This window comes from Thamnophis elegans, chromosome 5 (assembly GCF_009769535.1).
Source record: "Thamnophis elegans isolate rThaEle1 chromosome 5, rThaEle1.pri, whole genome shotgun sequence".
In the NCBI taxonomy this organism is placed as follows: Eukaryota; Metazoa; Chordata; class Lepidosauria; order Squamata; family Colubridae; genus Thamnophis; species Thamnophis elegans.
This window is the reverse complement of record NC_045545.1, coordinates 51,121,266-51,146,121: the sequence shown is the minus strand read 5'-3', so window position 1 is coordinate 51,146,121 and position 24,856 is coordinate 51,121,266. Positions and strand designations below refer to the sequence as shown.

The window sequence follows — 24,856 nt, the reverse complement described above, 5'->3', positions numbered from 1 at the left end:
ACAACTCTTGCTATTATTTGCAGCTATCCTCTGGTCTGTAAAACTGCAAAACTGTTGCAGAGGTTATTAATAGGTTTCTTCTCCTCTTTGAGCCAAGGGAGTAATTTTCTACCAGTCATCATGTCTAGTTATCATTGTATATCTCAACCTGGCTGAAACTTCATGGAAGAATTCTATTGTGTACTCTTGGGCTTAATAAAGATTCCAATAACCTCAGTTGCTCTATAGTTACTTTTAGAATGATTTCATGGAGGGGGGGGGGAGAATCAGGTACAGTTAAAAAAAAATGTCCATGACCAAGAATTAGTATACCACTGTCACTCTGTTCTGCAAAGTCCAATGACAAGACAGTGAGAATGGAGATCAAATCATAACATTCTTTTTAACTTAAAGTACTCTGAAAGCTGTACTGTTTCAGAAACATAGACTACTTCACCTATGGCAAGCCCATTTTCATTGCTATCATTTTAATTTATTTTACTGAGAAGATTTATAAAATACATTTTAAACTAAGCATTACAAATAAAATATAGCCAAACAGTAAAAGAAACCCAAACAACCTCTCCTCCAGATATGTTAAAATTACTGTGTTGTTAATAGTGTATTTTAATTTATCTTGCCCTATTTGTTAATTTGTTCATTTATTGCATTTACATCTGACAGCTCCAGGTTTACAGATGGTGCCCCCTAATTTACCTGCAGAGTAATGATTGTAGACTAAGAGAAAGTTAACTAAATTAATCTAAGAGAGGTTCATCATGGTCTAAAGCTGATATCTTAACCGCTATACCTGTATCATTCTTAATTAGGTAGATCTGTATCTCTAACAAAGGAAGAGCTAAATAATTACTTCACTTAAGTGTTTGTAAAGAACTACAAATAGCCCTTCAATGGTGTGGAATAAATACTTTTAAGTAGAATGAAAATAAATAATAAATAAATCTGTCTGCTGTTAAAAGGAAAGCTGCTTAATTGTTAAAAACAAAGTAGCAAACAGATTGCATTGGTTGGGTTTTAATAAAAGATTTGTTGTATGGATGGATTGGCATAGTCTCTTATATATTCCTCATGAGAAAATGAAACTAGCTACAAGCCTGAAACAAGTCTGTAATTCTTCTGTTTAGAGAAAATTCCAGTGTATACTGAGGTATAGTTGGAGTCCACAGGATCAATTCCATGCCACTACAGCAGGAATTTTTTTTGGGAGGCGGTAGAACATTATATGCTTCTACCTATATGCTCAGATGTCCTCTTCCAGGTACTAGTGATCTTATAAAATAGCTGCTTTCCATTAGGAAAGTACAGTACATTTTTCTGAAGAAAACTGAGGACAAAGACTCCGTACCTGATAGAGTTTCTTTTCCACAAAAGTATGCTTGTCCCAATGATATGGTGGTATGGAGAAAAGAGACTACTTAGAGCTGCTCACCCAACCCTACCTATTTAGCCTGGCTAAGCACATCAGAGAAACCAGCCTGCTGCGACTAAATCCTGAGTCTTGGAATTCTTTTCTTGTGATTCAGGCTTTAGCGAGATCTGTCAGCATCTGAGAATAGCTAAACGTCACCAGAAATCAACTTGGTGCCTTGCATCTCAGCAAGTGCTTATGGGATATTGTTTTCTGTTTGTTCCCCTAAGTAGGGTTATGCAAAAGCTGGAGTGTTGCTTTCTGAGGATAATTGTAGATGTTGATCTGAACTTTATGGGGGGTTCTAATGCAGTATTAAACTCAAGTTTTCTCACTTTTGGAGAAAAGTGACTTGCAATCTGGTACACTGCGTAATTAAGAAGTATTGCAGACTTCTGCATAATACAGGGTATATGCAAGCACAACCATCATGAGTGTGAGCTTATAATGGTGGCATACTACTGTTTCTAGTAGTTTTCCTGCATTTACAGTATGAACAATTCCTTCTTTGAATGAGTAAACAATTGATTCCATGTGGGAAATTTGGGTTTGGTCTATCTGTGGTTGATACTAATGGAAGGCAGTTCCAATCTGCTGAAAGTTGGCATTTCAGGGAATGCCTTCTTGATTAGGATTGAGCTCTCTGAGTTTAGTAACTGAAGCCTTCTGTATTTTCCACGGTTATTTAAAGCTTCCAATAAGGGAAGAGCTAAAAATAGTCTCTTCAGCTGGTCCTTGGAATATGTACAGTGAGTGGCATGCCTTGAGTGTCCTCTGAATCTCATACTCAAAAGAGAAAATGTGAGATGTATCTGATAACTAGTAAAATGTACTTCTCTTTGGCACCGTTTTTTATAAAAATAAGCTGGCTGTTTTACAGATTTCTTGCATTTCTGGTTATGAGCATGAGGCTTCTGGCTAGTCCCAAGACAGTTCTATCTCATCTCCTACATACTTAGCATGCCAAAATATTTGCTATCAGTGATTCAATATATTTGTGAGCCATGTACATCAACTATATAGTGATGATTTCTTTTTATAAAGAAATCTGTATTTCTGGTCTGTATTTATTTAGTAAATAATTATTTCAAGCAGCAGGAGAATTATTTCAAGCTTTGAAGACATGGCTGGTACCCCATTTTCTTTATATATGACTTACAACACTATTTAAAACAAAAATAATAATAAAGTTCTTTGGAAAAAAGATGAGCCTCCTTTGCAGCCTATACTCACTTCTTACAAACATGGTTATGGGTCTAAATGTGGCTAAATGGAATCATGTGTGTTTCTTTGTACAGATATCTGCATCTGAATGACAAGCAACACATCTTACACAATTGACTTCCCCATAGGATTAAGTGTAATGTGGTAAAGGAGAAATATCCATGTGGATGTATTTTTTACACGTGACTGACTTACCATGTTGAGAAATCTTCATGCAGTTGATATTTTAGGCACCTACAATCTCTCTAGTTGAATGAACTGAACTTCAACATTTTCTGGTTTTCTCAGGAAAACATCTTTTGAGTAGCAGCAACAGAAACCCACATCTGTACTTGATGTGTTTTGGTACTGCTTGAGACCTTACTAAATGCCTTTCCTGACAAAGCCTTCCATATGTCTTTGATTGTGATTCCAATTTATGAGAGGTTTTCAGTGGCTTTCTGAATGTGAGATGTTTTGTACAACTTATGGGAAAATAATTATCTCCCATGTAAAAATTCTTCTAGAATATTACTATTTACAAATGGTGGTCAAATAGCTATCTTATGCAAGCCAATGTGCTGTTATTATTATATTTGGTCTTGGATTGTTTTGGTTTGATTTGTGTAATAATGTTCCACCCTCCAGATGTGGTTTGACTGCATGGTTGTTCTGACTTCTGGAATTAACCATTCTACCATCTCTGGAGCAAGTCATTGTTTCTATTCTTTTATTTATATATTCTTAATGATTTATTTAAAAGATTTGTATGGGTACCCATCTTCAGAACCTTGGGAACGTCATGGATAATTATGCTCATGTGGTCCATTGTCCTTGAGAGGATGTGTGCGAGACATATGGAACTATAAGAAAGGGTCTTATAATGTGTTGCACAATTATTTTTATTATAGTTGTGTTGGAAATCACTTGGAATAAATGTTAGAAAGAGTGAATTATTTTAAACACTATATATTAGTTTCCTAAACCACATGATTATTTGCAATCATGATGATTCTTTGGCATTAAGGTTAAGCATACCTTTCAACAAGGAAGTGAAAAAGACATTCATTCTGTATATAAGAGCCTTGCAGTATTCAAAGAAGAATCCTACAAAATAAGAGTCACATGGTTATGTTCTTCACAGATGATAATAATCAGTCTTCCTAGGTCTAGGAAGACAGAGGAAGAGAGATCTGTGTTTGTTTGAATTAATATAACAATATACAGTTTGCTGGATCTCTTTGGTCATGCCACTATGTCCTGACCAGCTAGTATTCTTTTGCTTTTCCACTGTCAGAATGTAATAGGACATTCAGAGGGTGCTGAAAATGTAGGCAGGGCAAGGTATTGCTATACAGAGTTATTTATTGTGTTCAGTGTAAGGGATTTATCTATTTGTTCATTCATAGGAGGAGAGATCACTTTTGTATCACTCAAAGTCATGCGATTGGCAAATATTACCACTGAGCTTGTTAAACTCAACTCTGCTTTCCTCTCTGGATAAAGAAAATGTGCAACCTTTTGAAGTAGAATTCAGTTGTTGAATTTTCAGGGGCCTGTTTGTAAATGGAGATGACCTTTTCAGTCAAAGTTCCAAATGCTCGTCAGCTACTAAAGATCACATGAAAATATGTCAGGAAATGGTCAAATTCCAACAATGGTACTTACGTATAAATACCATCAAACATCAAACCATTCATATTTATATTGCAGTGCAACACGTATTTATCTGGCAGTATGACTCATTGAACTCAGTGGAGCTTTAGATAGTATGAATTGGAATGCAGGTAGTGTTTGCTTAGTGACCATTCAAAGTTAGGACAGACTTCCCCAGAGTTATTTATCCCCTGGTTCCAGAGCTCTGTTCTGATTTAAGCTTCCCAAAATCCTTGTCCTGACAAAACCCCTTTTTATTAAGCTAATGTGAATTCCTCTCATTCACATCCAGCAAAGTCCTGACAGTCTTTCAAGGGTCAACCACAGACCTTATCAGGCTTGGACAGCTGCCAGGCAATGCTACACAAGAAAATACTTGGCAAGGAGTCTCTGAGGGTCTTGAACAATTAAATCTTCACTCTAATTAAATAAACTACTTGTCTCCTGCAAACTCCACTCCCCGTTCATTCCTCTTTATTCCCTATGGGAGGGGCCATTCACCGTCCACCTGTGTTATTACTCCTGAGTCAGCCCTTGTTCCAAAACTGTTCCCTTCTCCTGGCAGCTCTGCACATGCACACATCGGGAACAGGCTCCAGCTGTTCTTCTGCCCCACTGATCTCCAACTCCGAAGGCAGTTGATAACTGTCGGACGGCCCTGGCCCCATCTCTGCATCTGATGCAGAGCATTCATCAGAGCCTTCCCCAAACTCCAGGACTGGCCCATGTTCCTCTCCAACTTCCTCACTGTCTGAGTCTGCCACCTGCTCCACTGCCCACTGGTGGGCCACAACAAGCTACAACAATGGCAACTTCCCTCCTTCATTCAGGCGATTTCATTTTGGCAGTTCACATTTAAGGTTATTTATAGGGTCCCATGGTCATGTGACTGTGATTTTTTTGGCATTTTTGGTCAGTTTCTACTATTTACTTCTGGTTTCCAGCATGGATTATTTTTATCCATTGAAGAAAATGGGTTTGTGTAACTACTATGGCTTCAGTTAACAACCACATTTGATTAATGATTGTCACAAAAAGTAATTAAATAGGGCACAGTCACATGGTGACCTAGTTAACGACTGCCATGACATATGATAATAATTCCAGATTCAATTCCAGTCATAGGTTGAGGACATCTGTGGTACTAAAAGCTTGACCACATTTGCTAAATTGCTTTTATATGAAATCTATAATGTTATTAGGCTAAGAGGAATTCTATCTATATTAAATTGAAGTGCCTTTGCCAGGTTTCCAAATTTTATTTTGAAAATCTGAAATGAAAATAATTCCATCCAGATGAGGGTAGACTAGTAATATTCAGTAGAGATTCTAAAAATATAAGAAGCCTGTTTTTTCAACATCAGAAGATGTTCATGTTTGGAGGTGGGGGAGGAAAATGTGAACAAGGGAGGTGGAATTCTATGAAGAAAAAATGGGCAGGAGTAGAGGTTTTAATTCATTCTCAGAAGCCAATCATTCCCAAAGTGACAATTTCTCCTGTTGTTAAGGAAGTTTCAGGACTGTTTCTAAGTAACTGTCCACTTATTGTATGCATTTGAGCTGTCATTGGGAAATAAGTGGACTCTGACTTGTATGTATTTTAAAATGGTGCCAATTAAAGTAAGGATTAAAGAAAGTAAATTATGCTCTTATTTAAACTTGGCCCTCTAATTAAACCAAAGTTTTATAGTTTAGTCCCAAAGAATAACTTCTTTTGCACAAATGAACTCAAAATGATCTCGTAATTCAGTATTCATTAACTCAATCTACATCTTTTCAGTAGTTGTCTCAGATTGATACTGGTATGTTGTTAAACCTCTTTAGGATTTTGGACTTGCTTTATGTTAATATATTTATATTTAAATCCTTGTACTTTACATGGTTAGAGGACTTTTGCCAACCTGTATGTATGACAATGCTAATGGATAGGACATTATTTCTCAGGAGTGAGATGAGTTTGCATTTAGTAAAGTGCTCTTAATCGTTAAAACAGAAAATATTAAAGGGATATAATTGAATACCCGAGTCATGCTTCTTTGGCAGAATGTAAGTGGGAGAAAGAATTTTAATAGAATTGTGAGAATCTCAGTTTGTACTCTAAAATGGAAAGTGTCTCGCATTCCACAGAGGCAAACTTGAAAATCTGATTTCAGTATGATGAATGCAATACAACTGCAGCTATGACAGTATGTGGGGAACCACAGAGATAAAAATTGTTTGGGTATTTTTGTTGCACTGACTTGCTGAAATAGAGCAAATACAAGATTACTATCTTCATTAGGGAAATATAAATGTTTATTTCTACTTCTGTACAGGCAGCATTTGAGAATGAAAGTAGCATTTTTTTGGCTTTATTTCATTTCATTCCTTTTTATTTCCTATTTTGGCTTTATTCCCTACAGACATATCAAATCCAGTGTGTCTATAAGCACAAATTTAGCAAGTAGCTAGATATTTTGGAGGAGGAGTTATGGAGACTTGCTGGTGACTCCTAACACAATTCCTAGTTGGTGGTTTTATAGCCCATTGGTAAGTTTAGGTCATATCAAGATAATGAGCTAAGTAGTCATGCTGTGTTGCAACTTCCTGTCTCTATGGTTGCTAAACAATTATTTTTTTAAAAGTCCTAAAATGAGGAAATTAAGGGTTCTAGTTGAGAATTTCAGATTAAAGAGTTTACTTGACGCAGAAATAAATAAGGAAAGGCTCCTTTTCTTCATTTTGGAAAGTAGCAGACAGGAATAAGCTATTCAACCAAAGCATTGGTTACTGCATGTGAGTCACATTTGACTATATGAATACCTTTTCCAAAACAACATATCAAATTTAGAGATTAATTTAATTTGGTCAATCCTGACATTCAAATCTGAAATCTTCTTTAACTTGTATGAGTCAGGAACGTCAAACCAATTAAAGTCTTCTATTTTGCTATCACAAATTGTGGTGCATTTGAATTAGTCAGCTAACCAAGAATCTGTATATCACTAATCGAGTCCTGAATTTATAGTACTCCTATGGTTGTATGAATTAACAATATATGGAGAGCAATATTTTCAATGAAACAAGAACTTTGTCTTATTTTTCTATTGTTGAGAAATTATTTAATGTGGAACATTTTCTGACTGGTGTTAAAAGCAGGAACTCTGTTTAAGGCAGTGGTTCTCAACCTGTGGGTCGGGACCCCTTTGGGGGTTGAACAACCCTTTCACAGGAGTCGCTTAAGACCACCGGAAAACACATATTTTCAATGGTCTTAGGAACCGAGACACCAATTTTATGGTTGGGGGTCACCACAACATGAGGAACTGTATTAAAAGTTTGAGAACCACTGGTTTAAGGCAATGTTGTAGCGATTTTCTTTTTGTCCTGAATTAGAGAATTAGAATTAGAAAACTGATAATAATTCACAATATTCCTACTGCAAAGCTTTAGCCTCTTTTGCTGTGTTTAGAAGCAAAAATGTAAGTTATCCATTGCTAAAACAACCTCTTTGCTGTTGTTTCCTAGATAAATGATTCAAAGTTGAGTGATAACCTGATGAGTCTAATTATTAGGAATTCATATTTGAAGTTATTAGAATTTTAAAAGGATTGGTCAGGATAGCCTTCTTCTTCCATGTAAAGTTCTACCATCAGGCTTTTGCTTAAAGGTAAAGAACCATGTGACTGATTCATGCAGAATAACTTTTTAATCCAATAATTTAGCCAAGATTGTGGAAACACCTTTAGCACATGTTTTATTGGCTGTGAAGCATGCAGTGTGGCTAAAATCCTATGTCTGTCTGTTTGGAATGCATTCTGCTGGCCATTGTGAAGCTTACTTCTCAGTGACTGTGTATGATGTTTAGACTGCCAATAGGATTGGTTGACTGATGGCCTACTGAACAGGGAATAATTGCATTTCTCTTAGTAATCCAACCTAGATTTTTTAAGGTAAAAAAAATGCCAAGTTTTATGTGTAAGGAGACTCCACCCAAATATTAATAACCTTTTAATGTTGTATGTGTGTGTGTGTATCTTTATAAGTTTTTATGAACTGGAACTCTCTTATTTCAACTTGTGGTCCATGGACCCCTGGGGGGCTGCGCTGTCATCACAGGGGGTCTGTGAAAGCTTGAAGAAATGTTATGATTTAAATCTTGGTAGTCTGTGCTCATGTTCCTTGGCACAAAAGGTATTTAAAGGGGATTGTGGTGAAGAAAAGGTTGAAAACCAGTGCTCTAATTCAACCAGAGATTATACAGTTGGATCACTTATAAGGGAAAGTTAATTTCTCCAGTAATGTGCATTTCTCTGCTTAGAATATTGTTTCAAGTGCAGTGTAGTTCTTAGAGCAGAGAAAATGGGTGTCTCTTTGGATATTCTGGGATCTAGGTACCATAGTTAGCTTTTCTAGTGTTTCTTCACACTGCATTTCTTGCTTTGAGAAGCTAGAGCATTTATTTATTTAATCAGTGGGCTTCCACAGCAGTGTTGTGTGTGTTGGTTTTGGCATACATTTGAGAATGCTGCCCTCCAGTATGCTTTTTCTCTGCTTGTTTCTTAGTGGCACTCAGAGAAGGAAATATAGAACAAAAAAGAGAAAGTAATGACAATAAGATTCTCTGCCTCCCCCCTAATCTTTCTTTCTTTTCTTTCTTTCTTTCTTTCTTTCTTTCTTTCTTTCTCTCTCTCTCTCTCTCTCTCTCTCCCTCCCTCCCTCCCTCCCTCCCTCCCTCCCTCCCTCCCTCTTCAGCATTTTGTAATTACTAGACCTCTGCTGGGACCTTAGTGCTGGCAAAGAATTTTGAAATAGATCTGATGGTGAAGTTGATTTTTATCATTCATAAAACTTCTCTTGTCAGCCTCAAAGTAAATGTTCTTCCAGAATCAGAAATGTGGGGGTGAGAGTTGATATTCTGCAACATCTGTTTTGTCTTGGACAAATTGCAACATTAGCAACTAGAAATAGAAGAGCTTCTCTGCAGCTCGGATAAAATTTTAGTATGAATTCTGGGAATATTAGAACAGTAAGAGTGTATTGAAGAGAACTCTAAGCATACGGTCTCACTTAGAGTAGGCGTCTCATCCCATTCTTTACCCTTATCTGATTGCTTGCCGGATGGCTCCTTGAATAGATAATCATCATCTCATCTTGAGGCAATCATTCCCATCCCTGTTATGATCAAGCAGATCTAAGAAGTGGAGCTACACATAAAAATCTCTGGAACTAATACAAAAGCTTCTCAAAGTAGTTGATCCACATTTTGCTAATCTTGTAGATTTAGTTTAATTGAACATCTGAGCTAACCAGTATACTGGACATTCTTAAAGGCCAAGTAAGAAAGCAATGGTAGTTCTCCTGCTCTGCCCAAGTTCAGAACTGTGAGGCATCACTCTTTTCCTCCAAGAATCCTGAACTAATTTTGTAAGCTACCATCTATATCTGGGATCTCCAACAGTTTCTGAGAAGGATGTATTGTCATTTGCAAATAGTGATAACATGAAATTTGTGGAAGTCTTTTGAAATTTGTGGAAGTAGTCTTTTTGAGCTTTTCCACTATTTCCTGCAAAAAACACCTTCAGAACCCCTAATTTTGCATTCACAAAGTTTGTAACACTATTATTGAGGGTTAGCAATGTACAATTCTGAATTGAATTTCTCAAAGAATTAAAATCCACATGCTTCTTTATTTGAAATAGATATGTCACATTGTGCTTTAACAATGAAAAGTGCAATCAGATCAACAACTAGAAATTGTGCTTTTTCTCTCTCAGCTCCTAAAGAAGAATGATTTAATATCATAAGCCATGTTGCCTTCTTGAGTAGAGTAAAAGCTATGTAATCTAACCCATCCCTAGGCATTTTGAACATGCTATATAGTTGCAGTCCTCTTAGAAGTTTATTTTCGTCTGTCTTCATAAATACATTTTATTGTCATTAGTCACTTCTTTCCCCCCTCCTCACATCAATGTTTGGAGAGTAGAAAGTTCAAAATTGATTTAATTTGAAACAGGCTAAGTTAATTGTTCTTACTGTATTGAAAAGAGTAATATGTACATTTGTTGTTCTGTATAACAAGTTGTATGTATTATGTGATATTGAGCAAAGATGCTTCTTGAAATCAATAATCATTAATTCTTGAACAAGCACAACAATTCCTACCAACAAATCAACCTTATAATAAAGCATATTAGTTGCTAAAGTGCAACTTTACCATGCAGTAAACTTAAAGCAATAGCAGATAGCACTTATTGCAAGAGTTAACTTACTAACTTAACTCTTACTGCAAGAATTATGCATTATAGATGAAAATGTTCTGCAATAGTGGTGGCATCTGCATCTTGTGATATACCATTGTTTTCTTGCATAAGAATACAGGCAAAGGGAAACATTAAAGATTGCATACAACAGACAACCAAGCCAGGTAGAAGATTTATTTTTCAGATTTGTTCCTGCACACTCTAATGAAGTCAGCTTGCAGCAGTTTACAGCGTTGTATATTGATGCCCCTTGGAGCTTATTACAGAATTTTCAAGGAAACGAAACATATTAATAATGGGGGTTTAAACTATTCAGACATATAAGCAGCTATGGTGGCCTAGGGCTGAAATGCTCTCTTCCCACTCAGAAGGTTGAGAATTCAATCCTAGGCAGTGACAGATATATCTCTATCATGGTGCAAAGAGAAAATATCTGCTGCAAACTCCATGGAGGCATTAGGAAGGGCATCCGGCCGGTAAACATTTAGTTCCATTCAGTCGCCCGACGTATCTTGAAGCAGCAATTATAGGGCCATAAAAAATAAATTATCCAAACATATGTTGGAAAAATCATCTCAGCCAAGACTGCAAGATCCCCCAAATTCCTCAGTGATCTTGCTGTTTCATCTTTTTTTTGGGGGGGGGGGGACCCTGATCAGTTTCTTGAAGAAACTCTTAAAGAGCAAGCAAGAGAATAATAGAAGAGATTTCATGGACAGAAATTCTCAAAGGAGCAGTGGCGGCTTAGTAACGTCCAGAAAATGAAGTACTGAAAATTCGTAATTTGTGATTTAATAAATTTATATGCCAGCCCAATCCCATAGGACTCCGGGTGGCTTACAAATACGAGAATAAAACAAAAAATAAAAATAGGGAAAAGACAAGAACAAGTTTAAAAGGAACACAACATACACTCAACTTAGATGGGGGCTGCACCTTATACATGGGTCAACAGCCCCAGCCCTGCCAGAACAGCCAGGTTTTGGTGGCTTTCTGGAAGGCTGAGAGAGTAGGGAGGGTCCGGTTCTCTGCGGGTAGATCGTTCTACAGGGCTGGAGCAGCTACAGAGAAGGCCCTCACCTGAGGGTCTGCCAGCCGGCATTGTCCAGTCGACGGCACCCAGAGGAGGCCCAGCCTGTGAGTTCTTATGGGCTGTTGGGAGGTATGTGGTAGGAGGCGGTCTCGCAGATATCCAGGTCCTAGGCCATGTAGGGCTTTTAAAGGTAATAACCAGCACCTTGAAGCGCGTCCGGAGACCAATAGGAAGCCAGTGCAGCTCACGGAGGATAGGTGTAACATGGGTGTATCTAGGTACACCCGATATCGCTCGCGCGGCTGCATTCTGGACCAACTGTAGTCTCCGAATACTCTTCAGGGGCAGCCCCCTGAAAGTTTCTCTGGACACCATTCCAGTGAGAAGAAGGAAGCATGTGTGTGTGTGTGTGTGTGTGACCCTCTGGGAACTGCCCAGAGTGCTTATACAATGAGATGGGCAGCATATTATTTATCGTATGGCACATTCCCATCACATTTCAATTAAAAAGCACAAGAGATTAAAATTATAAAATATGAAATCTAAATATTATAAACATATATCTAGATTACAGATATAATTTTTTGCTTCTTTTGTCATGGCTAGGAAATCAGTAAAGTCTCCATCATAGGCTCTGTTTTGGCATTCTGTCACTATATGTTGGATATAGAGCCACAGTCACTATTCGATGATGCTATTTTGCTTCACTTATAGAAAGTAGTCAGCACATCTTCCATGGCCAGTGTGAATTAAGTTCAGTGTAGTCCATCTCTCATGGGGCTGGTCAAATCCCACTGTTTTTTCAAGATGCAAGGCAAACTTTGACATTGTGTGTGGCAGTTTTCTATTCCATGCTGTTTTCACATACTGTGTATGTCAAATCATCATCTACAAGTACTTTAGCAATAGAAATAGCTGGATATTTGAATCTGAACCTGTTTCGCTCCAGGAATGCTACATCGTTCAATATTAGTAGTTGGGAGTTGTGTGTGTATGTGTACGTGTGTCTGTGGGTGGCGAGAAAATTATTTAAAAGTGGCCCGTGTAATTTTATATGCTTGAGAAGGAAACTACTCAACTCCTTGTTGAAGCCAGATTGATGATTCATGATACAACCCTACTGAATAGATAACTACTGATATGGTTTCAGGTCCAATTTAAAATAATGGCCATTTGAAAGACTGCTTAAATGAACTTGCACTTTGTCTTAAGATCACATCCAGTCAGTTATGAAATATGTTAGTACTACATCCTTTCCTTTTCAGATATAAATATTCTATATACTGGTAAAGTTCCTAAAGCTTGTTTATTTTCTCAATATTACTTCCCAGTTTTGTTTCTGTTTGTTTGAACTGGATTGTTTTGAAATGGTATATAAAACAAATCAATACATTTGAGCTATTTCTGTTAGAGAAGAAGTAGAAACAAAAACAAAGGTGATAGATTGCATGGATGTTTCTCTGCTGTCAGTAGGAATTAAGCTCAACTTGAAGGAACCTTTACTTTTGTTTTGTTAAACTCAGGAACTGAAGTTTTGAAATTTTTAATGCATTTATGTAAATAAAACCTACCAGCAAATAAATACAGGGAACAAACATCCAATGGCTCTGAAAAACGTTACCTAATCCTTGTTTGATTAGCTTTGATTATCTTGGCAAAGATGAATTTTCAAGTCAGATATTACAGATTCATTCATCCTGGAATTACCACTGTTATTCTGACATAGGCTTTTAATACGTAGCATAGATAGAATTTTCTCAGTGGATTTCCCTAACCACAAAAATCCTCCCCCAATCTTTTCTTTCATGTCCTGTCTATCCCATAAATTCATTCTTATTGTCTTCTTGCAAAGTTTATTGCTTCTTAATATTAATGCTACATGGTAGTATTCATTGATTTTAACTTTTTTTTAATGCTTGTGTCAAATGCTGCTGACTTCCATGATTATCATGTTTTGTAGTAGGAAGAATGAATCTTCCAATATAAGGATTTCATACTATAATTTCCCTATAATATGTTAATACATAGCAATATAATGTGCATGTTTTTATACAAGACATATGTCGTTAAAAGCATGCCTCAGTATGGTCAGATGAGTGACTTTGATTTTCTCCTTGTATGACTGTAGGAAGCCATATTGAAGAGAGATTTGAAGGAAAGATAACATCCCATATGTACCTCCCCAATCCTTGAGGACATCAAAAGAGGCCCTATTATAGGTGCCCCTTCCAACTTAAATTGGTGAGTAACTATTAGTTCTAGCACCTTTCTCTGCAGTGAAATCATTGATTGTTGGAACTAGTTGGAACAAACATTAACATGTTTCAGCTCCCCAAATCTGGACAACCACTAGTTCCAACAATTCTTACCAAAGTCTTACCATAGAGGAGAATCAAGGATTTTGTTAAGAATGATAAAGCTTTTCTTGCTATTACTACTTATGTGTTACTATAATTCCTATGTTACTGTTATATGTTACTTTATGACAAGAATTGGTAAATTGTCATGTATTGACAGATTCTTAACATAATTCATTTGGTCCAGAGGTGGGTTCCTACTGGTTCGGACTGGTCGGCCAAGTAGGTAGTAACTTGGGCCTACCACACCCCTAAAACTGGTTCTAGTGACGCCGGTGCCATCTTGAATTTTGGTTCTGCGCATTTTCTCCCCTTTTCTAACATTGTGCGCAGGCACAGACCTTTTTAGACGCAATAATTTTTTGCATGCTGAACCAGAAGTAATGCTGGCAGGAACCCACCCCTGACTTGGTCCCATTTTTATCCAAGCATAAAAATAACAGAAATCTCAAGGGATTGCCAACTCTGTCATTATTTAATAATCTGACCTCAGATGTCAGGCAAGAACAACAAAATTTTGTGAAATTAAATATCACAACACATACACACACGCATACACACACACACACACAGGCACACACACACTAATGTAATCTCTTTCCTAAATAAAACTTTTCCAGGGCCGTTTTTTTTTCTTTATACATTTCTGCTTCTGTTGTGATTTACTTTGAAACAACATAAAACATAAATTTCATAGCTGCAGAACATTGATAAATTGTAATGTACTGTAAGAGATATGGTCTCCTGAAAAATTTTCAGAAATTACAAATGCTATAAAAGTTAGTAATCTGTAACTGACTGTTGTGAGCATGCTAGTTATAAAAGAGTCACACTGGTTATTGATTCATTTCTGTAGTTATTTTAAACCACAAGCTTTGCCTTTAAGGCTATGGGTAGGTGGACAAATCTGAACATTGATTGACTGTTTTTTTTTCCCAAACAAACCTGCTTATTAAATAATATCTTAATCAGATATCTGCTCCATTCCTAGCTTTAGGCAGGATCAGTGGAGAAAATATTTGTAGTATGGCACCAAATTTCCTTCTTCACTGGTAATCTAGGTTATTGTGTTTACAGCCCTCGGAGAAGGTTATGAAGTTCTCAATAATATTCAATTGCTTTTAAATGCATATTTATTCATTTATCAAAGCAGTTTATCTTTTTCATCCAGAAAGACCTGGTGAAATAGAACATAATAAAAGAAAGAAAGAAAAGGGAATGGGAGGAAAAAATCAGAAGGAAGGGAGGAACAATAAATTCAGTTACAGATAGTCCTCTACCTATGTTCATTTGGTGACCATTTGAAGTTACAATGGCATTGAAAAAAGTGACGTAACCATTTTTCACACTTATGACCATTGCAGTATTCCCATGGTCATGTGATTTGCATTTGGATGCTTGACAATTGGTTCACATTTATGACAGTTTGCAGTGTCCCAGAGTCACGTAATCCCCTTTTGCAACCTTCTGACAAGCAAAATCAATGGGGAAGCCAGATTCACTTAACAACCAGTTACTCACTTAACAGCTTCCACAATTCAGTTAACAAATGTGACAAGGAAAAGTCATAAAATGTGGCAAAACTCAACAAATTTCTTACTTAACAACATAACTTGGGGCTTAATTGTGGTCATAAGTCAAGGACTACCTGTACTATTTCATAAATAGTCTATATTATGATTATGAGTCTGCTCCCCTTTATAAATGATATATTAACGCATAGTTTTTATTTATAAGGTTTTAAAAAATCTTTACTTTGTTAGCTGCTTTGAGAGATAAGGCATATAGAGTTCATAGATTGCACTGATCATCATTTGCTTGACATTTCACTCAAATCATTGCTACCTTGAAAGGTATAAATCAATGTTTTTCATAACTTGGCAACTTTAAGTTGTGGGCATGCTGCCTGGAGAATTCTGGGAGTTGAAACGTTCATGTCCTAAAGTTTAAGTTTGAAAACACTGGTCTAAATGGTGACTATGGACACTTTATAACTACTATCTCCTTTCTTACTGCTATCTTGCACACTGTTGTTCAACATGCGATTCTGGTTGGAATACCAACTAGAGGAAGCACACATGGAGTGCCAGAAGCCAGGATCTTTTCAACATGATGTGAATACTCTGCATCTATGTCCTGTCACTAAGTCTCTTGGTTCTTTAAAGAGAGGAAATAATCATTCTATTACCAGATACATCATTGTTATATTTTATGGTTTTCAGTTTGGTCAAGATGACTCTACAAGATCACTTTAAATCTAATTTCCAGCTTTCATTTTAAAAAGTGACAACATGCACTTCACAGCTGCTAATATTATGGAGTCCACTCAATGAAGCAACTGGAACAGAGTTGGCTCATTTTCCTTCCCAACTAGTGAAGGGAAAGTCCAAAGCAAAAATTTTGTAGATAACTGTGGTATATAGGCAGAGCAATATTTTTGCACATTGGTTGATATAATCTTTATGTAGCTATTTACAGCAGCTACTTGTTAGCTGTTTAGAATTCTGGATGGCAAAAACAGGATAATGCAATCTCCTCTCTATATTGGCATAGCTATGATCTGAGGAAGAGCAATATACAGTACTATTAAGATTCCTGGCCTCAACACATCATTAGCTAGTTATATGGAGCTATCTTTCTGTACAGCCCATGGCAGCACCCACTGGCCTTGTGAACATATCTTTTCTAATGAATTATTTTCTGGTTCACTAAAATAAATGTTACATTTAAAGTTTAAAGGAAAGAATTCACAATAATAATTTGTGAATGAAAGGGGTTGTTTCTCATGCGCTGAAGAACAGAACAAGAGGCTTTTGAAAGCAAGTGAGTAAACTTGGTATAATAATGGTGGCCTCATCAGGTAAAAGCTTTTAGCCAAACCTGTATGATCTGGGAAGTCAAGTAGGATCTGTTTAGCATTTGGGATGGGTACAATGTGAGAATTCCAGGCTTATGGGTTACAGTGGCAAGTTGAAAAAACCCAGAAGACAGTGGCAAATCATGACTGTAATGTTGCTAAAGAAATGTTGCATGGATGAACTGAAATTGTCTTTACTTTTATGAAGTATAGATAAAAGTTCATGCTGCTAGAAATGAATATATCAGTAGAAGGTAAATTAATGCAAGCAAGCGACTCAGAGATGCCTTCCTTTGATTGTCCTTCGTGCCTCTGTAGTGCACATATTCATTTAAGATGACTTTGAAATTCTGGGCATGGAAGGTCCTTGATTAAAGAGAACCTCCATCAGAGACACTTCACTTCTGTGCATGAGTGGTATCAAGAAGGGAGTCAAAAAGACTGGAGATCCTAAGCATACATATTTAGCAATAGGAATAGCAGATTTATATACTGCTTCACAGTGCTTTACAGCCCTACTATGTGGTTTATAGAGTCAGCATATTGCCCCTAACAATCTGGTTCCTCATTTTACCAACCTTGAAAGGATGGAAGGCTGAGTCAGCCTTGAGCTAGTCAGGATCGAACTGCTGACAGTGAGTTAACCTGCAAAACTGCATTCCATCCACTGTGCCACCCAATGCTCTTTAGGAATAAGATCCCGAATCCAATGGAATTTACTATAGAATAAGAGCAGATGGGTTTCCTTGTATTTGGAACTTAACATAAAGAATCCAGTTAACTCATTTTGTTACATATAAAAGGTTAAAACAGCTCAATATTTAAATAAATTCCCTAATTTCAATCTCAGTTTACATGGAGTAAGGGGAAAGTGTTAGATCAAGTGATAATTTGCAATCAGTATGAAAAAGGAAGGTTTTTTAAATTGTAGAAAATCAGTTATTTCTAGCATTTGCCATCAGTTTTGGTGTAGATTTTTATGGTAAATCAGGAAATGTTGGAAAAGCACTAAAAATATAAAATTCAGCTCCCTCCCCCCCCCAAACAGTTCTATTTTACCATTGTCCAACCTGCAAAAAAAGTTGGGAAAGCGTCTCATAACTTCCAGCCACCTGCCTTCACTCATAAAAATAAACATTTAGTTCTGTACAATTCTGGAGATTATACGCCATTGCCCACTTCTGGGATTTTTTTTTTTTGCTTCCCAGTCTGGTCTATAACTCTGGAATTTCCTGGGTAATTTCCCACCAAGTGCTATTCAGGTTCAACTCTGCTTTGTTTATTTTTTGAGGGGAGGGGGAGGAAGGAGATAATCAAAGTCATCCCAAAAAACTCTGGCAGTTGTGACAGTTTTCACCATACTGTAATGTTTGGAAATTATGCAGTCCCAACATATCCAGAGGGTACCCAAGTAGGGATGGGGCTGTGTACTGACCATTTTGCCTGAATTTACATGTAATGAAATGTTGAAAAGATGGAGCATTTCTTTGGACACCAGAGAGCTTCCATTCAAGATTAGAATTGCAAACTTTGAGCATCGCTCAAAGTGATGCTCTTAAGGGGCATATTTTACACAGTGTCAAAAAGAGGAATTGCATTGTTAATCAAGGAAATATTTTCATGCAACTGCACATGCAAATTTATATGTATAAATACACATTCAGAAATAGTGTCTAATTTTTAAAGAAACGTCTTACCAAGAAATGCCTGTTCAGCCCAGTGTATAGAGAGCAGTACTAGAAGATAAAACAACTATATTCTGCTTCTGAACAACAGGTACAAGCAGGGCTTTCTGATCAGTAAATCAATAAATAGGCCACCTGTTAGAGCTAAGTAAAAGGTAAAAACTACCAACTAATAGCTGGAGCACGAGCCAAAAAATGAGAAGAATTTGCCTGTGAGAACCTGAAGTTAAGAAACAGGCCTTGCTTGTCCTGAATAAACATGATCCCTCTTACCCCATGAGCGATACGATATTTATCATAATTACAATTCTAGTGGGAAAGGCACAGTAATTGTTGATGATATTGAAGAATCTTGAATTTGCCAATAACTTTCATGTTCTATTTCTTGAATGAATCTTTTCAACCTCTTTAATAGTTTGTTCTGCTCTGCAATAGTGCTATAGGATGATTTGATGAATTTCGAATAGTATTCTCCATGTTAGTGTTCTTAGTACATTCTTAAATGCATGTTAGAAATTGGCTTCCAGATGTATTTCATTAATTTGTATGAAAAAATAAGAGGGTCCATGGTGGCGGGACACGGCACATGATGGGGGCCCTCATGCTTAATTTTAAACCTCTCCTTGCAAATATTTCTGCTTCAAAGAATGTGAAGCGTTACCACTACATTCTTCTGGCAATCTTTCCCTGTTTTTCCACTGCATTGATATATTTTGAGTTACCTTTATTTTGTGTTCCCTCCCTCCCTCCCTCTCTGATAGTTCAGTTTAATTTTTCAAGGCACACGTCAGAAATGAGGCTATTTTAGTAGATATTTTTTTAACCAGAAGTAATAGATTAAGACCAAAACAGCAATTTTGAGACTTTCACACTGCCACCATTTTCCCTCCCCCAAACTGCCAAAGCAGTTTGAAAGCAATTGAGATTATTATCACCATCTGTTGGCTTGAAATGCTAAAAACAGGAACAATTTTTTTGTCTGGCATCAACAAAATCCCCATGGTCATACTCTAAACAAAAGGAAGGCAGAATGAAAGAACGAACCAGTAGCCTGCATCCTGTTGCAGAAGAAAAAGGGGAACTGATAAAAGTCTGTCAGTGTCATCCCTCCTGATAAAATTTGTGCTACTGAGGTGGAGTTGCAAAGTTGTCGAGCAGCATTTTATAGGAATGCTTTTATAGCAGTGATCTCCAACCTTGGCAACTTTAAGACCTGTGGACTTCAACTTCCAGAGTTCCTCAGACAGCAAAGCTCTGGGAGTTGAAGTCCACAAGTCTTAAAGTTGCCAAGGTTGGAGACCACTGCCTTTATAGGACCTGAAGCCTAGGAGCCAGGACAAAGAGTGGGGGAAACAGTTTCCTCCATTGGAGAAAGAGCATCATGATCATCTCAAAAATGAAAGCTAATTTTGTAGTAGTTTCAAATATTATGAAGCTGAGCTGGTAAATAGGTCAGCGTAGTTCTCCAATCACTGAGGTTATAGGAATTCTATTCTTAAACTTAGCTAGAATTCTTCTATGGAGATTCCTCTTGTATGTTTGGATAAGAATTGCTTGAGGGGCTGGAGTAGTGATTAATAGAGAGGCATAATAAGGTTGTGAAACACTTTGGATTCCAAAGGAAAAATATGCTCTGGAGAGAGAGGGCTGTGTGCATGCAGCGTCTGTCAGCAACTCATGCTTTCCTGGGATTATGCTGGCAGCTGAGGAGGTTGCCCTCATTTAGCAATCACTATTGGGATTGGGCAACTTTTTGTTAAGCTAAATGGTCACTAAGTAAATTGCAACTGTGTTTATGATTTTACTCCAGCTTTCTCCTAGCTTTACAGAACTGTGAAGGTTGTAAATCTGAGCATTGATTGCAAAGTTACTTTTTCATCGCTGTTATATCTGGTAACAATTACTAAATGAGGCGGTTGTTAAACAAGGATTGCCTGTAATTGTTTTGAGGAATTGTTTATAGATGCTACATAAGCATCCCAGTGCTTAGAATCCAAAATACTGCAGCGCCTGAAAGCATATTTTATTCACTTTCCTCTGGTTTACATCCATTTTTGTTTAAAATCCATGTTTTTATTGTAAGAGTCAAGAAAATATTGTAAAAGAGCCAAAATTTCCCATTTCTCCCAACGTGAAACTTCCACCGATGTCAGAATCTCACAGGAATTCACAATGGAATAAGGAGAAATCAAGAATATTCCTATTCAGAGTGTTAACATTATGTGAAAGAAAGTACATCTTCTTAAAGGCCCATTTAGAAGGTCTAGGGGTGGCATGTTAGCAGTGTTCTAATATCTCAGGGGTTGCCACAAAGAAGAGGGAGTCAAATTATTTTCCAAAGCACCTGAGGGTAGAACAAGAAGCAATGGGTGGAAACTAATTAAGGAGAGAAGCAACTTAGAACTGAGGAGAAATTTCCTGACAGTTAGAACAATTAATTAGTGGAATAGCTTGCCTCCAGAAGTTGTGAATGCCCGAACACTGGAAGTCTTTAAGAAGATGTTGGATAGTCATTTGTCTGAAATAGTATAGGGTTTCCTGCCTAGGCAGGGGGTTGGACTAGAAGACCTTCAAGGTCCTTCCAACTCTGCTATTTTAATTTCAATGACAATTTCTAGCTTTTTAAATCTATCCATCTACATTTTGGTTGAATCTTAAAATTCCTTCTTTTATACCGAAGTTTTGATAATACTGAAAACATTTCTGAGTAATTATGCATAGACTTCTTCGGTTTTCAGTTTATTCATTCATTTATTTTGTTTATTTCTTGCCTTTCCTCCAAAAGAAATCCAAGAACAATTTACACGAGACTCTTCATTTATTCACACAATAGTAGCCCTGTGTGGTAGATTGGGGTGATTGACCGAAGTCACCCCATGACTTCTTTGGTTAAGGGGAGACTTGGGTCATACCTTAATGACTGAACCACACTGGTTTTCAGATCTCCTATCCTATCTTCTCCACCCCTCCCCTCCCTGTCCATCCTGTGAGTCAGAGTGAAAGCAGAAGCTGGTGAATATTACATAGGGTGAAGCCAAGCAGAGCCAGAAGAGCTATTTAAAACTTATCTTAGTTTTGCAGTTCTCCTTGTCTTTTAAACAGCCCCCTTTGCTCTGATCAAGATCTTGTGATATAAAGGAATTTCCTAAAGGGAAAAACCTGGTAAATTGTTGACACTGCAATATTGATGATTGTAATTTTATAATAAATACATGGGAAGTGTCAGTTAGAATAGAGCTGGAAGGGCCTTGGAGGTCTTCTAGTCCAATTTCTTAAAAACCTCCAGTGATGAAGCATGCACAACTTCTGAAGGCAAGCTGTTCCACTTGCTAATTGTCTCAGTGTTAGGAGGTTTCTCCTAATTCCAGGTTTCTTCTCTGCTTGATTAGTTTCCATCCATTGTTTCTTGTCTTACTTTCTGGTGCTTAGAAAATAAGTTTGAGGGCAGCCACTCAAATACAGGAATATTGCTATTATGTCACCCCTAGTCCTTTTTTCTAGTCATACCCAATGCCTGCAACCATTCTTCATATGTTTTAGTCTCCAGGCCTTTAATCATCTTAGTTGCTCTTCTCTGCACATTTTCCAAATCTAACATCTTTTTTGTAATGTGGTGACCAAAACTGGATGTAGTACTCCAGGTGAGATCTTACTAAGAATTTATAAAGTGGTGCTAATACTTCACTTGATGTTGATTCTTTGCCTCTGTTTATACAACCAAGGATTGTATTAACTTTTTTGGCTGCTGTTGCATACTCCTCTCCATTACAAACTATACACAATGAAAGAGCAATTGTGATTGTAGCAGTGGAAGGAAAAAAATATTTTTCCTGAAAATTTACTGAAAGGAAAAAATATTTTTCCTGAAAATTTATTGGATTGTTAATTCTGATCATTGTTAATTCTGATCATTTTAAAGATAATCTGTCAGTAGGGATTCAGCCAAACTCTGGATTTAGGAATGAAGCACTGTTCATTCTGTTAGCAATTGAAGCATTATTCTTTTATGGCTGATAGCTAATTTTGAATAGTTTAACAGACTGAAAGGAAAAATGACAAATTATGAGAATAGTCGTGCATAATAATAGTAGAGCAACAAGCAGAATTTTTACACGAAAGACATTTCCAGTCTGTATATCTCCTGCAGAGATTTTATTTTATATAAAAATAAAGAGAAACAGATTTTTTTAAATATACCACTAAAATATCTATAAAGTACGGATAGAATCTGGCAGAGGTTTTTTACATTTCATGGTCTTTTTGGCTGTGGTGTTTACTTTTTCACCTCCTTAGAATTTTTGGATGTCTTCAGGTCCTCAATAGTTCTCAGGTAAAATATATATATCTAATGACACCACAGTAAGCCATGAAAGTTTATGTTGCATCAAAAAATGAAGGCAAATTAATTTTTCTTATCCTTTCAGTGCAATGAAGTCACTGTTTTATGCTACCACTTAATTAGCCAAGCTGGGTATAATTCAAGATGATGTTATTAAGTGCTTCATGACATAGGGCTTGGCTGCTTGGGGACTGCTTGTTTCCAAATGTTTCCGCTTATCAGGTAAGATACGTTGAGTTGGGCATGCTTTGGGTCCCATTGATTAAACAACAACATTGTCTAGAACCCAGAAAGCATGCCTTTTTTGATGTGGTGCCCTCTAGAATGACATTGCTCCAGGAGAGCCATATAATTCCCACTCTAATGCACAATCAAGAAACTATTAACATTTGGTTGTTCACCCAGCCTTGGGGATAGGATGGTTGTGGAATTGCTATGATTTGATTCTTTTGGTATTGAGCTAACTTCCTGGTGGTTGTGGTTTCTTTTATTTTTTACTTCTCTTTTAATTGTAAGCTACCCAGAGTTGCTAAGGTGTGGGATTGACTTCAAAGCAAATGAGTAAAACTAAATAAATACATAATAATAAAGTATTCTGAATCTCCTACCATTAGAGCCATTCCTGGATTAAGTATCATGAGTGAGAAGAAAAAAGCTTTTTCTTCCATACCACACAAAATGTTATGCATTCTATCACGGTCTCTCATCTTAATTGTTTGTTTAAGCTGAAAAATCTCTCTGTAAGCCTTTTCTTAAGGGGTGCTACTCTTACTTTGATTATTTGTGTAGCCCTTTTTCTCCATCTTTTCCAATTATGTATATAGCACCATTTTAAAGGACAATGATTAATACTGTATACAGTGTAGAATTCAAAGAGTGATTTATACTATAAGAGATTAAACATAGGCCATTTTATACCCCTTGAAATCTGTCAACACAAAAGATTGGGGACTGGTTTAGAATCTTGAGATGCTCTGGTTAAGGTAGTTTATTCTTGTCTTTTACATGTCTTAATTATTTTGAGAGACATTGGGCTGTAGAAAGAAATTAATGGAAAAGATTGAAAGGTATTATATTATAATAAGTGACATGCAGAGGTGGGTTCCTATCGGTTTGGACCAGTTTGGCCGAGTAGGTAGTAACTCGGCTGGCCACGCCCCTGAACCTATCAGTGGCGCCGTAGGCCCCGGCCATCTTGTTTTTTGCTTCTGCGCATGTGCAGAAGCAATGTTTTTAATACTGCACAAGCGCATGCCTGAAGCACATCCCTAAGTGAACCAGCAGTAGAAGAAGCCGGAACCCACCCCTGGTGATGTGGGATAGTTTTCTAGAGAGTTTATTTTGTTTAAAGCCCATTTTCTTTTTTTCTCGCAATTTCTGAACAAGGGTGTTCGGCCTGTGAATAAACCCTTTGTCCATTTGCATGGTAGTTGCTATGTATTGCCTGTGTTATGACAGCAAGAAATATGACAGCTTAATCTGCTCTGATAGGGTTTGTAAGCTCTTCACACTCCATGACTGAAGAAGGCAGCTTGTGAAAGAGTTGAGGCACTTTAAGGACATCAGCTTCACCAGCAGGGTGTAACCTCTTGGATGCATATTTAGGAATCCAAATAAGCAGCTGCATTCATTCTTAGAAGTGTTGAACAGGTCTGAAAAATCCATGAGGAAGCTTATTCATTGTAGGAATTTTCTTACTACAAATTATGATTGCCTAAACCTTAAATCAGACTTCCCTGACTTGACATTCTCCAAACACTTTCTCAGGTCAGTACAAGGAATGTCTATAGAGTTTGAGAGTAAGTGGGACTTATAACATTAGTGAGCATTGGTGCAAGAAAGCTTGGTGCAAGGTGTAAGAGTTAGTATGACTAGAAAACTCACGAGATGTATACTGAATGGCAAGAAATCCAACTGCTTACCCAGAATATTAGAAATGAATGTTTGAATTATATGTATAGAGCAAACATTATAGGCATAGAAAAAGCATGAGAAAGAATGGTTTCTATCTCAAACATCATCTCTTCTGTGAACTTTCTAAGCCACTGAGTCTCATCCTCTATCACTCATTTATCA

The 24,856-nt window shown here is 37.0% G+C and overlaps 1 protein-coding gene across 1 annotated transcript in view; it reads left to right on the top strand.

Moving 5' to 3' along the window:
* The window catches only part of TFEB (transcription factor EB), a 79,642-nt gene that overhangs the window by 37,146 nt on the left and 17,640 nt on the right, over positions 1-24,856 (top strand). Inside the window, 1 exon segment of the mRNA XM_032218345.1 lies at positions 13,671-13,783. The gene's annotated coding sequence lies outside the window, so the exon portion shown is untranslated.